At 30.6% G+C, this 13927-nt stretch overlaps 1 non-coding gene across 1 annotated transcript; it reads right to left on the bottom strand.

Annotated features, from left to right (window-relative positions):
* Positions 1-2006: 2006 nt before the first annotated feature.
* On the bottom strand, positions 2007-2078 carry TRNAR-UCU (transfer RNA arginine (anticodon UCU)). Its single transcript has one exon. It is a non-coding gene; the product is annotated as a tRNA-Arg (tRNA).
* Positions 2079-13927: the final 11849 nt, after the last annotated feature.

Below are 13927 nucleotides of genomic sequence, written 5' to 3'. Positions count from 1 at the left end.
AAATTGAATTTAATTAATTCAATTTATACGACTTTGGAACAATTAGAAAATTACAAAAACGAAGCTATTGATTTTGAACAACAAAGAGTTATTAATCAAGTTCGACAGCGGGTTTTACAACAAGCCTTACAGGGAGCTCTAGGAACTCTAAATAGTTGCTTGAACAACGAGTTACATTTACGTACTGTTAGTGCTAATATTGGCATGTTTGGGATGATGAAATAAAAAAATAACTGATTAGGCTTTCTATTATACAATAGAGTATAGGCATCATTTTTTTCTTATAAAAAATAAATTTAAGATATTTTCATGGTAACCATTCGTGCAGATGAAATTAGTAAAATTATCCGTGAACGCATTGAGCAATATAATACAGAAGTAAAAATTGTAAATACTGGTACCGTACTTCAAGTAGGCGATGGTATTGCTCGTATTTATGGTCTTGATGAAGTAATGGCGGGTGAATTGGTGGAATTTGAAGAAGGTACTATAGGCATTGCTTTGAATTTGGAATCAAAAAATGTTGGTGTTGTATTAATGGGTGATGGTTTGCTGATACAAGAGGGAAGTTCAGTAAAAGCAACAGGAAGAATTGCTCAGATACCTGTAAGTGAAGCTTATTTGAGTCGTGTTATAAATGCCCTGGCTAAACCAATTGACGGTCGAGGAGAAATTTCAGCTTCGGAATCTCGATTAATAGAATCTCCCGCTCCCGGTATTATTTCAAGACGTTCGGTATATGAGCCTCTCCAAACAGGACTTATTGCTATTGATTCGATGATCCCCATAGGACGGGGCCAGCGAGAATTAATTATTGGAGATAGACAAACAGGTAAAACAGCAGTAGCCACAGATACAATTCTCAATCAACAGGGACAAAATGTAATATGTGTTTATGTAGCTGTTGGTCAAAAAGCATCTTCTGTGGCTCAAGTGGTGACTACCTTACAAGAAAGAGGAGCAATGGAATACACTATTGTAGTAGCTGAAACAGCGGATTCTCCAGCTACATTACAATACCTCGCGCCTTATACAGGAGCAGCTCTGGCTGAATATTTTATGTACCGTGAACGTCACACTTTAATCATTTATGACGATCTCTCCAAACAAGCACAGGCTTATCGGCAAATGTCTCTTCTATTACGAAGACCACCAGGTCGCGAAGCTTATCCAGGGGATGTTTTTTATTTACATTCGCGTCTTTTGGAAAGAGCCGCTAAATTAAGTTCTCAGTTAGGCGAAGGAAGTATGACTGCTTTACCAATAGTTGAAACTCAATCGGGAGATGTTTCAGCTTATATTCCTACGAATGTAATTTCCATTACAGATGGCCAAATATTCTTATCGGCCGATCTATTCAATGCTGGAATAAGACCCGCTATTAATGTTGGTATTTCAGTTTCCAGAGTTGGATCGGCGGCTCAAATCAAAGCCATGAAACAAGTAGCTGGTAAATTAAAATTGGAATTAGCACAATTCGCAGAATTAGAAGCTTTTGCACAATTCGCTTCTGATCTAGATAAAGCTACTCAAAATCAATTAGCAAGAGGTCAACGATTGCGCGAGTTGCTTAAACAATCCCAATCAGCTCCTCTTACTGTGGAAGAACAGATAGTAACTATTTATACCGGAACGAATGGTTATCTTGATTCATTAGAAATTGGACAGGTAAGGAAATTTCTTGTTGAGTTACGTGCTTACTTAAAGACGAATAAACCTCAATTCAAAGAAATCATATCTTCTACCAAGACATTCACTGGGGAAGCAGAAGCCCTTTTAAAGGACGCTATTAAAGAACAGATGGAACTCTTTTTATTCCAGGAACAAGTAGAAAAAAATTGATGAATCATTAAATAATTTTGTAATTCAATTTTCCAATTTTTATAATTAGTATCTTTTAATATGTTTTTATTTCATTTGAATATTATATATAATGAATTCGAATCAAAATGTAATAAATCAAAAAAAATAGAAGGACAAGGTTGAAATTAGATATGCAAACAACTTGCGTCCAATAGGATTTGAACCTATACCTAAGGTTTAGAAGACCTCTGTCCTATCCATTAGACAATGGACGCTTCTATTTTATATTTGATTCTTTAACCTTTTTAACTAAACCTTATTAAAAAGATTAAAGAATCAAACAAATATAAAGAATTCTAGAAATTATAAAAATAAAATAAATCAAATATTTAGAATAAAAGAAAAAAAAAATAAAAAAGAAAAATCAATTGAATATAATTGAATATATATAACTAAAACTAAATTAAGAAATGAAAATGAAGAATTGACAAATTCTTTAAGAATTCTAGATTCATTCTCGAAGAAAAAAGATAGATTTAAATAGAATAAAATAGAAGCGGGTAGCGGGAATCGAACCCGCATCGTTAGCTTGGAAGGCTAAGGGTTATAGTCGACGTTGATTCATCATTTTGATTTAACGTCTCTAATTCAAAACTGAACGTGAAACTTTTGTTTCATTCGGCTCCTTTACGGAATGAAGAGATGGACAATAAAAAAAATTGACCCATAACATCTATGTCAGCCTTTTTGTATGAATAGGTTTCAAATATCTTGCTTTTTAGATGATCCCTCTAGAAGAGCAATATTCTAACAATCTATGTTTTTTTTCTAGTTACTTCGTTCTCTATTTCTATTTCAGAAAATCTTTAGGAAAAGAAGAAAATTTCCGTCGAGCTAAAAAAATGTCGATGTCTCTAGTAAACTAAAAGAATCGTTTAATAGCTATTTTGCTTCAATTTTTACTATGCAAAAAAATGGAAGATTTAGTTACGATTAGAAAGAAACTTTGTATATTTCTCTCCATAGATCCTTTAGTAATACTCAAAAAATTCGGATTATAGATCCAATTCCAAAAACTTATGTTTCATAATTTTAAAACTCAATTTGTCAAATTCGATTTGATTCTTCTTGTATACAAATTACAATAATGTATATTATACCGCAAATAATTCATCGAGGGGTATAAAGGAGTCCCTTTAAGTAAAAAATAAAGTTTTTGATCGGCATATGAATCAAATGGGGGATCCCTTAACTTTTGGGGGGTCCTTGAAACGAATCGCACTTTTACCACTAAACTATACCCGCTACAATATCATTATTGTATCTTTTGTTGAACAAAGCAATCAGACAAAATAAAGAAATGGGAGGCATAATATTCTAATAAGTCGAGTATTGACATGTTTCATTAGAGAATCTTCTAATGAAATTTGAAAAACGGGATAATTTTCATTTTTTTATTTTGCTGAAGGTTATATATATATACAATTTACGTTACCAGAAAAAAGAGAGGGAGTAAGAAAAGAGAACATTTTTATATTATCTTATTTTGGTTTTATCTCATAGGAATCTATCCGTATCTCTTATTTTTTTTTTAATTACAAATATTTTTACAAATATTTTTTTTTCGAATAAAATATATTCAAATAAAGAATTTTTCTTCAATATTCATGGGAATAAAAGAAAAAGAGCCCGACTAGGTACTGGCCGGGCTCATTGGCTGTATAAAAAGAAAAAAAGAAAACTAAAATATATAGAATAATAAAAAAAAGATAGATAAGATAAAAAAGAATAAAAAAAAAGCAAGTCTCTTTTTTTTTTAAGCTCCCTTTTTGTTCTTCTTGTTTATGTGATATAACATAAACAAAGTAATTCTTTTTTTTTTCAATTGGGGAGAGATGGCTGAGTGGACTATAGCGTCGGATTGCTAATCCGTTGTACAAATTCTTGTACCGAGGGTTCGAATCCCTCTCTTTCCGTTGATAATTTGGTATTTTTTTTTGAACTTGTTTTTTTTATTTACTAGTTAAAGATGTTAAAATAGAGAAAATCCTAAAAATATTTCAAAATTCCGCACAAGCAAGAAAACACAGAATCCACTTTTTTCTTATTCTATTCTTCACGTCCTGGATTACGTCCTGGATCGTTAGATAGGAATCCGAAGATGAAAAGAGAAACGAAAAAGATCACTACCGTATAAACAAAAAGTTTTAGAGTAAGCATTATGAAATCTCCAAGATAATTAAAAAACGACAAAGAAAGAGAATAGATTCTCTTATATTACAACATATTTTGTTTCTTTTAATACTAAGATACTAAGTTTCTAAAAAATGAAGTTTTTTTAGGATATGAGGAGATATATATATATGAGTTTCGAAAATGAATTGATAGTAAGAGTAGATTATTTTATTACAAATTATCAATAATTCTTTTGACCAAAAATCCTTTTTTTCTGTAATCTAGGTATTCGATTGGTGAGGGGTTCCAATCGAATAATCGGATTAGGTTTTTTCAATTCAAAAAACGTAAATGATGAGAAGGTCCCTTTTTTTCCTATATATTGAAAAATTTCAATATTGGAATCCAGAAGTCACACTGTAAGACTTATCTGATCTTATAAATTGTTAAAATGTTCGAGTTTTAGTTTTCTGAAAAATTCTGAATTTTTTTACGACATTATTCAAATTAAAAATATCATCGAAAACTTACAGCAGCTTGCCAAACAAAAGCTAAAAGAAAAAATAGTACGGGTATTACTGGCATAATATCCACAATTGGATTCAAGAAAGCGTAGGCTTCGGGCAATTTCTCCAAAAAAAAACTACTGGAATAAAGGACGGAGTGAATACAAATACAGATCCAACTAAAGATATTAAGCATAACAAACATTTTGTTCTTTAAAAAAAATAAAAGTTATTTTTGTTTTTTTTTTTTCATTCTAATTTTCAATTTTATTGCATTATATACATAATACAATAAAAAGGAAAATAAAGAGTTATGAATAAAAGTAAAAAAATGAATCAAATAAGATAAGAATCTCGAGAATCCTTCTTTTATTTGAACTTTTCCAGTTTCAAAATATTTTTTATTCTGAAATCAAAAAAATTGAAGAAATCATACTTCCTTCTATATAATATCTTAATTGAATTGTATGTAATGATCAATCAATTTAGTTTTATCCTATCTATCTATATCCATTTATAGATATAGATAGATATGTAGATACGCATATAAAATACTAGTCGCAAAATTTTTTTTTTATAGAAATTTTTGAACTGGAATTGACGAACAACCAATATCAATAATAGTCTTTATTAATGTAAAATGGAAAATGGGGCGTGGCCAAGCGGTAAGGCAACGGGTTTTGGTCCCGCTATTCGGAGGTTCGAATCCTTCCGTCCCAGAGCATATCTATTTAGGATGTATATCATATTTGAATACAGATTGTATCGCATAATTAAAAGGGACCCTCCTTTTTTTGAAAAAAAAAATTATCATTTTTCTACTTTACAAATTATAAAAATAGAATAGAGTAGAAAATATATTGCTAGAATATCAAGTTCATTTTCATTTATGTCTTTACTTTTAAAAAGGTTTTCATTATATATAAGAAAAACCGAAACGTAAAAAAAAGGATAGATTCTTATGTAGCGAATGAATCAATCACTATTCACGATTCGATAATTACATACTGGATCTAAGCTAAGGGAATGTTAGAGTAAAACTTCGTTTGAAACGATGTGGTAAAAAGCAACGTGCGGCTTGAAAGACATGATTAAATTAGGGGTGGATTTTGATATCCGCCATTTTTTCTAGTATTTTACAAACGAACATGATCTTGACTTGACATCATTTGTTCTGTTCCACTAGACCCCTTTTTTTGTTTTTGGGACAGGAAAGGGATTAATGATGTAAATAGTACATGATGGAACTCGAATTTATTCATTTCTCGGGAGCAAGTATCTAAAATTTAATAAATTCTAAAAAGTTAATAAGTCTGTTTATTTTATAAAAATAGAAAGGATCTTATTTCAGCCAGGTTCAAAAAAAATGGTTGAAATTTGTAAAATTGCTTTTTTATCAAAAAGTTTATCCGCAGGAATTAACTTTTTTTATGATTCTTTCAGAGAAAAACAGGTATGTTGCTCCCATTTTTTTAAAAAATTGAAGATTCCCGGAGTAATGTCTAAACCCAAAGATTCAAAGAAAAGCTAAAAAATCAGGGAATTAAGGAAATACCATTTTCAAATTGTATCATCAATTCTATTATCAAAAATTTTAGAAAAAAGAAATGAATGATAAAGAAACGAAATACGGGCAAGAAAGAGGAGTAGAGACCACTCAATAAATGAAATAGCTGCTGCTTGGTTTTCTTTTTAGTTTTTTGAGAATTTTTCAAATTGAGTGTTATGGAGGTACAAATAGGAAGAGTTTTTTTTTTTCAGAAAGAAAATACGAAAGAAAAATACTTCAGTCATTGTTTAATTGATTTGATGATTTTATTGCTCTATTTTACATCATAATTTTCGAAATACATAGAATTTTTGATATTCTCGAGCCGTACGGGGATAAAAATTTCCTGTACGTTTGGAGGGGGGGTATCTATATCTATCCCAAAGAGCTGTTTATCGAATTGTTGCTAAGGGATGTTCGACCCCAAAGAGAGGGAAGATATCTTCAGAAAGTGGATCCTATAAAGAATTAAACCTATTTCAATATTCCTGTTATTCTTTCATTTCCTTGACAAGGGGCGCTTAACCTACAGGAACTGTTCAGCATATTTCAAAAAAGGCAGGTGTTTTTATAGAACTTAGCTCGAATCAACAAACGAAATTCAATTAATGAAATCAAAAAGGGGGTGTAGATTATTTGTATATAGATTTACAAAACTCCCCGCTCTCTTGTTATATTCATACTTCATTTTTTTATTTCTTGTTGTTTATATAGAATCATAGAATGCAATTTTATATAGTCAGACAATTCATGAAATTTTCATAAATCTTCAAAAAAAATGAAAAATTGTATAGAGATAAAAGAGAGAATATAGGAAAAAAAAGAGTAACTAAATATAGTAATTGGACTTTTAAATAGATTCCCCCCTATGAGGTGATTTTTTTATTTCATATTTCTTCTTATTTTATTGTTATTTCTTTTTAATATTGACTCGCTCTTTATTTTTTTCAGTTATTAATTCTAGTTATTTGATTTATATACTTTTTTTTGATAGTAAATAAATGAGATAGAATATTCAAAATGGAATATTTCTATTATTTGATTTTTCATCCAATGACTATACATTTTTTTTTATGGAAATACAGGAAAAAACTCTATGGAAAAATGGTGGTTCAATTCTAAGTTACTTAATAGGAAGTTCGAATACAGGTGTGAATTAAGTAAATCAATGGAGAGTCTTGGTCCTATTGAGAATACCAGTCTAAGCGAAGAACCCAAAATTTTAACTGATATAGATAAAAAAATTCAGAGGTGGGATGATCGTGATAATTCTAGTTATAATTCTTTTGATTATTTAGTAGGTGTCGATAACATACAGGATTTCCTATCTGATAAAACTTTTTTAGTTAGGGATAATAAGAAGAACAGTTATTCCATATATTTAGATATTGAAAATAAAACTTTGGAGATTAACAACAATCATTCTTTTCTAAGGGTTTTTTCTAGCTATCTGAATACTGTTATTAAGAGTGATTACGATCATTCCATGTATGATACTCCTTTTAGTTGGAACAATTATATTAATAGTTGCATTGATAGTTATTTTCATTCTCAAATCTGTGTTGATAGTTGCATTTTTGGTAATATAGTCGAATATAATGACAGTTATTTTTATAGTTACTTTTTAGGTAAGGTCAGAAATTGTAGTGAAAGTGAGAATTCTAGTTTTAGTTTAATAACTAGTACGAATGATACAAATGATAGTGATTCCACTCTAGTAGAAAATTATATGAATCTCCATGAAAGTGAACAATTGACGCATTTGTGGATTGAATGCGAAAATTGTTATGAATTAAATTATAAAAAATTTTGGAAATCAAAAAGGAATATTTGTGAATACTGTGGATATCATTTGAAAATGGACAGTTCAGATAGAATCGAATTTTCGATTGATTCGGGTACTTGGAATCCTATGGATGAAGACATGGTTTCTCTGGATCTCATTGAATTTCATTCAGAAGAAGAACCTTATAAAGATCGTATTGATTCTTATCAAAGAAAAACAGGATTAACTGAGGCTGTTCAAACAGGGACAGGTCAAGTAAATGGTATTCCTGTAGCAATTGGTATTATGGATTTTAAGTTTATGGGAGGTAGCATGGGATCCGTAGTAGGTGAGAAAATCACCCGTTTGGTAGAATATGCTACTAATCAACTTTTACCTCTTATTCTCGTATGTTCGTCCGGAGGAGCGCGTATGCAAGAAGGAAGTTTGAGCTTGATGCAAATGGCTAAAATTTCTTCTGCTTTATATTATTATCAAACAATTCAAAAATTATTCTATGTATCGATACTTACATCTCCTACTACGGGTGGGGTGACAGCTAGTTTTGGCATGTTGGGGGATATCATTATTGGCGAACCAAACGCTTATATTGCATTTGCTGGTAAAAGAGTAATTGAACAAACATTGAATAAGACAGTGCCCGAAGATTCACAAGTAGCTGAATCTTTATTCAATAAGGGTTTAATTGATTCAATCGTACCGCGTAATCTTTTAAAGGGAGTTGTAACTGAGTTATTGCAATTCCATAATTTCTTTTCTTTGACTAAAAAGGAAAGAAATTATGGAATTGAAATACAAAATCAAAACATACAGGATCAAAGTAATAAAATAAAAGAATAATAAAAAAATACTAAGAATCATAAAAGGGTATATTCTGATATATATCGGCTTAGCTATAATCACTAGAATTCCTATATACTAAGTATAAAGATATAGGAATTCTAGTGATTATAGACTGTCTTTTTTAATAAAAATAAGAATAAAAATCGACAAAAATAAAAATAGATATAGTACAAATAGTAAATCGAGGTACCCTTATTTATGATAAACTTTCCTTCCATTTTTGTTCCTTTAGTGGGTCTAGTATTTCCGGCAATTGCAATGGCTTCTTTATTTCTTTATGTTCAAAAAAACAAGATTTTTTAGATACGGCGGTAAGTAGGGAAAAATATTATAGATCTTTTTTTTAGAGCTGGAAGCAATTGGATGAATTCCCCCTAAAGGTTTACATTTCAGTAGCGCCAGTTGATGAAAATTACTTTAGAAACAAGTAAAATTCTGGGGTTTTTTATTCCACAATTATTATTCTTAAAAAGAAAAAGAGGGGGTAATGAATATTTTAAAAAAAAGATCAAAAGAAGTACTGATCTATTCTATAACAGAGTCTCGAAAAATAAGCAATATCTTTTCAGCCTTTATCATTTTTTTAGGTTCATTGGGGTTATTGTTGGTTGCAATTTCCAGTTATCTCGGTATGGGTCTTTTCCTTTTTTCTCAGGAAATTAGTAATTTTCCATTTATTCCACAAGGGGCCGCGATGGCTTTTTATGGAATTGGGGGTCTCTTTATTAGTTTTTATTTGTGGTGGATTATTTTGTGGGATATTGGCGGTGGTTTTGATATCTTCGATAAAAAAAATAAAGAAGAAGTATGTTTTCTTCGTTGGGGATTTCCTGGAAAAAATCGTCGTATTATTCTCAAAATACCTATGAACGAGATTAAATCTATCAGAATAATAACAGGAGTTCAAGAACGAAGTATTTTGACTCGTACTCTTACTTATGAGAGTCTCGTTTATATGGAAACAATAGAACAGGGGTTTATTCCCTTGACTCGTATTGAAGATAATTTGACTCCACTAGAAATTGCAAATAGAGCTGGCGAATTATCTTTTTTTTTAGGTGTACCGCTTCTTTATTGATGAAAATTGGACTTAACTAGAAATAAAATTGCACAAAAAGTTTCAGAATTGTCCTATTTATTTAGTGTACCGATTGAAATATTTTGAAAAAAAACTGTTTTTTGCAAAATATTTCAATTTTTATTTTTATAGATGGGACATTTTTTGATTTCGAAATTTGAATATTATAGTCATAACTCGAAGTGCTCCTTGGTGTATTTCTAAAAAGAATCCTTTTTTCTTCGAATCTTAGCAATTAATATCCTTTCGAAACAATATTTTTTTCTTCATTGGATTGGAATTGACTGTGAATTCTTTCGATTTCTTATTCGATTTATGTATTCTTTTTTCTCAATTAAAGAAGGCAAAGGCTAACTTCCGAAGTTTAAGTAAAAAAAAATGATAAAATACAATCTAAATTTATCTAGAAGCTCTATAACTTGTAATGAAGCTTATACTTGATAGAAAAGTTATTATCATATAGAGTTGACGAAAGAGATGAAGTTAAGTTCATTAAAGACGAAAAATGAAAAAAAAAAAAAGCATTCCCCTTCTATATCTTACATCTATAGTCTTTTTGCCCTGGTGTATCTCTTTCACATTTAAGAAAAGTCTGGAATCTTGGTTTATTAATTGGTGGAATACTAGTCAATCCGAAATTTTCTTGAATGATATTAAAGAAAAGAGTATTCTAAACAAATTCATAGAATTAGAGGAACTGTTTTTCTTAGATGACATGTTAAAGGAATGTCCGAAAACATATATACAAAACCTTCGTACTGGAATTTATAAAGAAACAATCCAATTAATCAAAACACACAATGAAGATCGTATGAATACGATTTTGCACTTCTCCACAAATATAATTTGTTTCTTTATTCTAAGCGGTTATTCTATTCTTGGTAATCAAGAACTTGTTCTTATTAACTCTTTGGTTCGAGAATTTATATATAATTTAAGTGACACAATAAAAGCTTTTTCTATTCTTTTATTAACTGATTTATGTATAGGATTCCATTCAACCCATGGGTGGGAACTACTTTTTGGCTTCGTTTATAAAGATTTTGGATTTGCTCAAAATGATCAAATTATATCCGGTCTTGTGTCCACTTTTCCAGTCATTTTAGATACAATTTTAAAATATTGGATTTTCCGTTATTTAAATCGCATATCTCCATCACTTGTAGTGATTTATCATTCAATGAATGATTGACAGAAAAACCGATTTACTTCAATGAATTTCAAGTTTTTATCTAAAAAAGATAATTTTTCATTTTCCCCTCTTTAAAAAAAAGTTAAATAAAAAAGGGGTTCCCACCTTGGATAGGGAACTATGCGAGTGACCTACCTAATCTTATTGTAGAAATTTTCAGGATCAATGATTAGACCATGCAAACTAGAAATGCTTTTTCTTGTATAAAGGAAGGGATTACCCGATCCATTTCTATATCGGTCATGATATATATAATAATTCGAGCACCCTTTTCAAATGCATATCCAATTTTTGCACAGCAGGGTTATGAAAATCCCCGAGAAGCAACCGGTCGTATTGTCTGTGCCAATTGCCATTTAGCTAATAAGCCCGTGGATATTGAGGTTCCACAAGCGGTACTTCCTGATACTGTATTTGAAGCAGTTGTTCGAATTCCTTATGATATGCAAGTGAAACAAGTTCTAGCTAATGGTAAAAAGGGAACTTTGAATGTGGGGGCTGTTCTTATTTTACCGGAAGGTTTTGAATTGGCACCCCCCGATCGTATTTCGCCTGAGATTAAAGAGAAGATAGGCAATCTGTCTTTTCAAAACTATCGCCCTACAAAAAAAAATATTCTTGTAGTAGGCCCTGTTCCTGGTCAGAAATATAATGAAATCACGTTTCCTATTCTTTCCCCGGATCCCGCTAGTAAAAGAGATATTCATTTCTTAAAATATCCTATATATGTAGGCGGGAACAGGGGAAGGGGCCAGATTTATCTTGACGGGAGCAAGAGTAATAATAATGTTTATAATGCTACAGCAGCAGGTATAGTCAAAAAAATCATACGAAAAGAAAAAGGGGGATACGAAATCACTATAGTAGATGCATTAGATGAGCGTGAAGTGATTGATATTATACCTCCAGGACCAGAACTTCTTGTTTCAGAAGGTGAATCTATCAAACTTGATCAGCCATTAACAAGTAATCCTAATGTCGGTGGATTTGGTCAGGGGGATGCGGAAATAGTACTTCAAGATCCATTACGTGTTCAAGGTCTCTTGTTCTTCTTGGCATCTATTATTTTAGCACAAATCTTTTTAGTTCTTAAGAAGAAACAATTTGAGAAGGTTCAATTGTTCGAAATGAATTTTTAGTTCCGCGTATTTATCAACATATTAAACTCGTAAAAATAACTCAATTTTTTTGATAATTTTTGTAATTATATTCTGTATAATATCTGTATAATAGAAAATATATATATATATTCAAATATCGAAAAGTTACTCTAAGGGGGATTCTTTGTTTTTTCTTTTTTTTTTTTTTCTTTGTCCTTTCCTAGAGTCCGATTCCTATTCCTTCTTGTTTGTGTTGAAATAGAAATATTCTAAAAATATCAATAAAATACTATTTTTGAATCCCTTCCTGAAAAATCCTATATCTTAGTTTCTCTTTTTTCCAACTTAGAATCTTTCTGCCAGATAATCTTTTATGGTATATAAATAATATGTAAAATAATATGTAGTGAACAAATAAAAAAAAAAGAATGAAATGGAATTTTTTGAAACATCGGAAGAAGTAGTCATTTATATGAAAAAAAATTAGAATTCTTAAGAACTCAAGGGGGATCCACTTGCATTCGTCAAAGAAAGAGTGGATCCCTGTTCAGTTCTTACACTTTCATTTCAAAAACCCAAATAGAATACGATTACTACAGAGATGAGCCCAATCCGGAATATGAACCATAAAAGAAAATACCAATTAAACCGATCACAGTAATACCAGTTACAGTACCTATTATCCAAAGAGGAATTCTTCCAGTAGTATCGGCCATTTATCCCACTTTCCTCCACATGTTAATCACGTAGTCAGTCATGCTAAAGACATTAACAAACAGTCATAGATAATTATGAAATGATATCCTTCCGAATGGGATAAAAGAATTCTTAATATATATATTATTGACTATTCCTATTTCTTCTATTAATTCTAATTAATTGAAGAAATAATTTGAAAATAAAACAGCAAGTACAAAAATAAGTAATAACCCCCAGTAGAGACTGGTACGATTCAATTCAACATTTTGTTCATTTGGGTTTGATTGTGTCATAGCTCTATAATTCAAATTAAGTTTATCGTTGGATGAATTGCATTGCTGATATTGATCCCAAAAAAGAAACAGTGGGTACCGCTAGTCCGTGAACAGCTAGCCATCGTACTGTAAAAATTGGATAGGTCCTATCTATAGTCATTGGAGCCTCCTAAAAAGATCTACTAAATTCATCAAGTTGTTCCAAAGGATCAAAACGGCCAGTTATTAATGGAATTCCTTGTCGGTTCTCTGTAAAATACTCGTTTGGGCGGGGACTTCCAAATACATCGTAAGCTAGACCTGTACTGACAAATAACCAACCTGCAATGAATAGGGAGGGTATAGTAATGCTATGAATAATCCAGTATCGGATACTGGTAATAATATCAGCAAAAGAACGTTCTCCTGTGCTTCCAGACATCTTGAACTCCACATATTCTTGTACAGTCAAAAGGGGGGGATCGAGTCCATAAAAGACGAGATCAGTAAGGCGAAATTTACTGAAATAGAATCCTTGTTAGATCGTCCATTTTGTACCAACGGTGTCTTTTGAGTATACCGAATCAGTATAGCTATCCTTCTTCTAACAGAGCAATGAAATTTCACAATCAGTGTAAAATTTTAGTACTAGATTTTTTTCTTCTTTTTTCATTGATTGTCTCTATGTAGTCAAAAATCCGATAGAAAATTTTGCAAAGTTTGGGTATATAAAAATTTTTTTTATATTAAATTTTTAGAGTAATAGTATAAAAGGAAGGTTCTTAACATTTCAAATTATTAGTTTTGGATTAGAAACTAAAGATCCATTAAAATCGGAATATGAGAAAAGGGTTTCTAATAATTAATAAAGTAGATAATTCATAAAGTAGATTTTCTATTTTAATAATTCAATTATTGCCAAATCAATAAATATATTTTTTG

The sequence above is a fragment of the Vigna unguiculata genome, unplaced genomic scaffold (assembly GCF_037176805.1).
Source record: "Vigna unguiculata cultivar grain cowpea cultivar isolate G323 ecotype 2 unplaced genomic scaffold, ASM3717680v1 ptg000342l, whole genome shotgun sequence".
NCBI classification, from domain to species: Eukaryota; Viridiplantae; Streptophyta; class Magnoliopsida; order Fabales; family Fabaceae; genus Vigna; species Vigna unguiculata.
The sequence above is the reverse complement of the archived record's forward strand: the minus strand, read 5'-3'. Positions and strand labels throughout refer to the sequence as shown.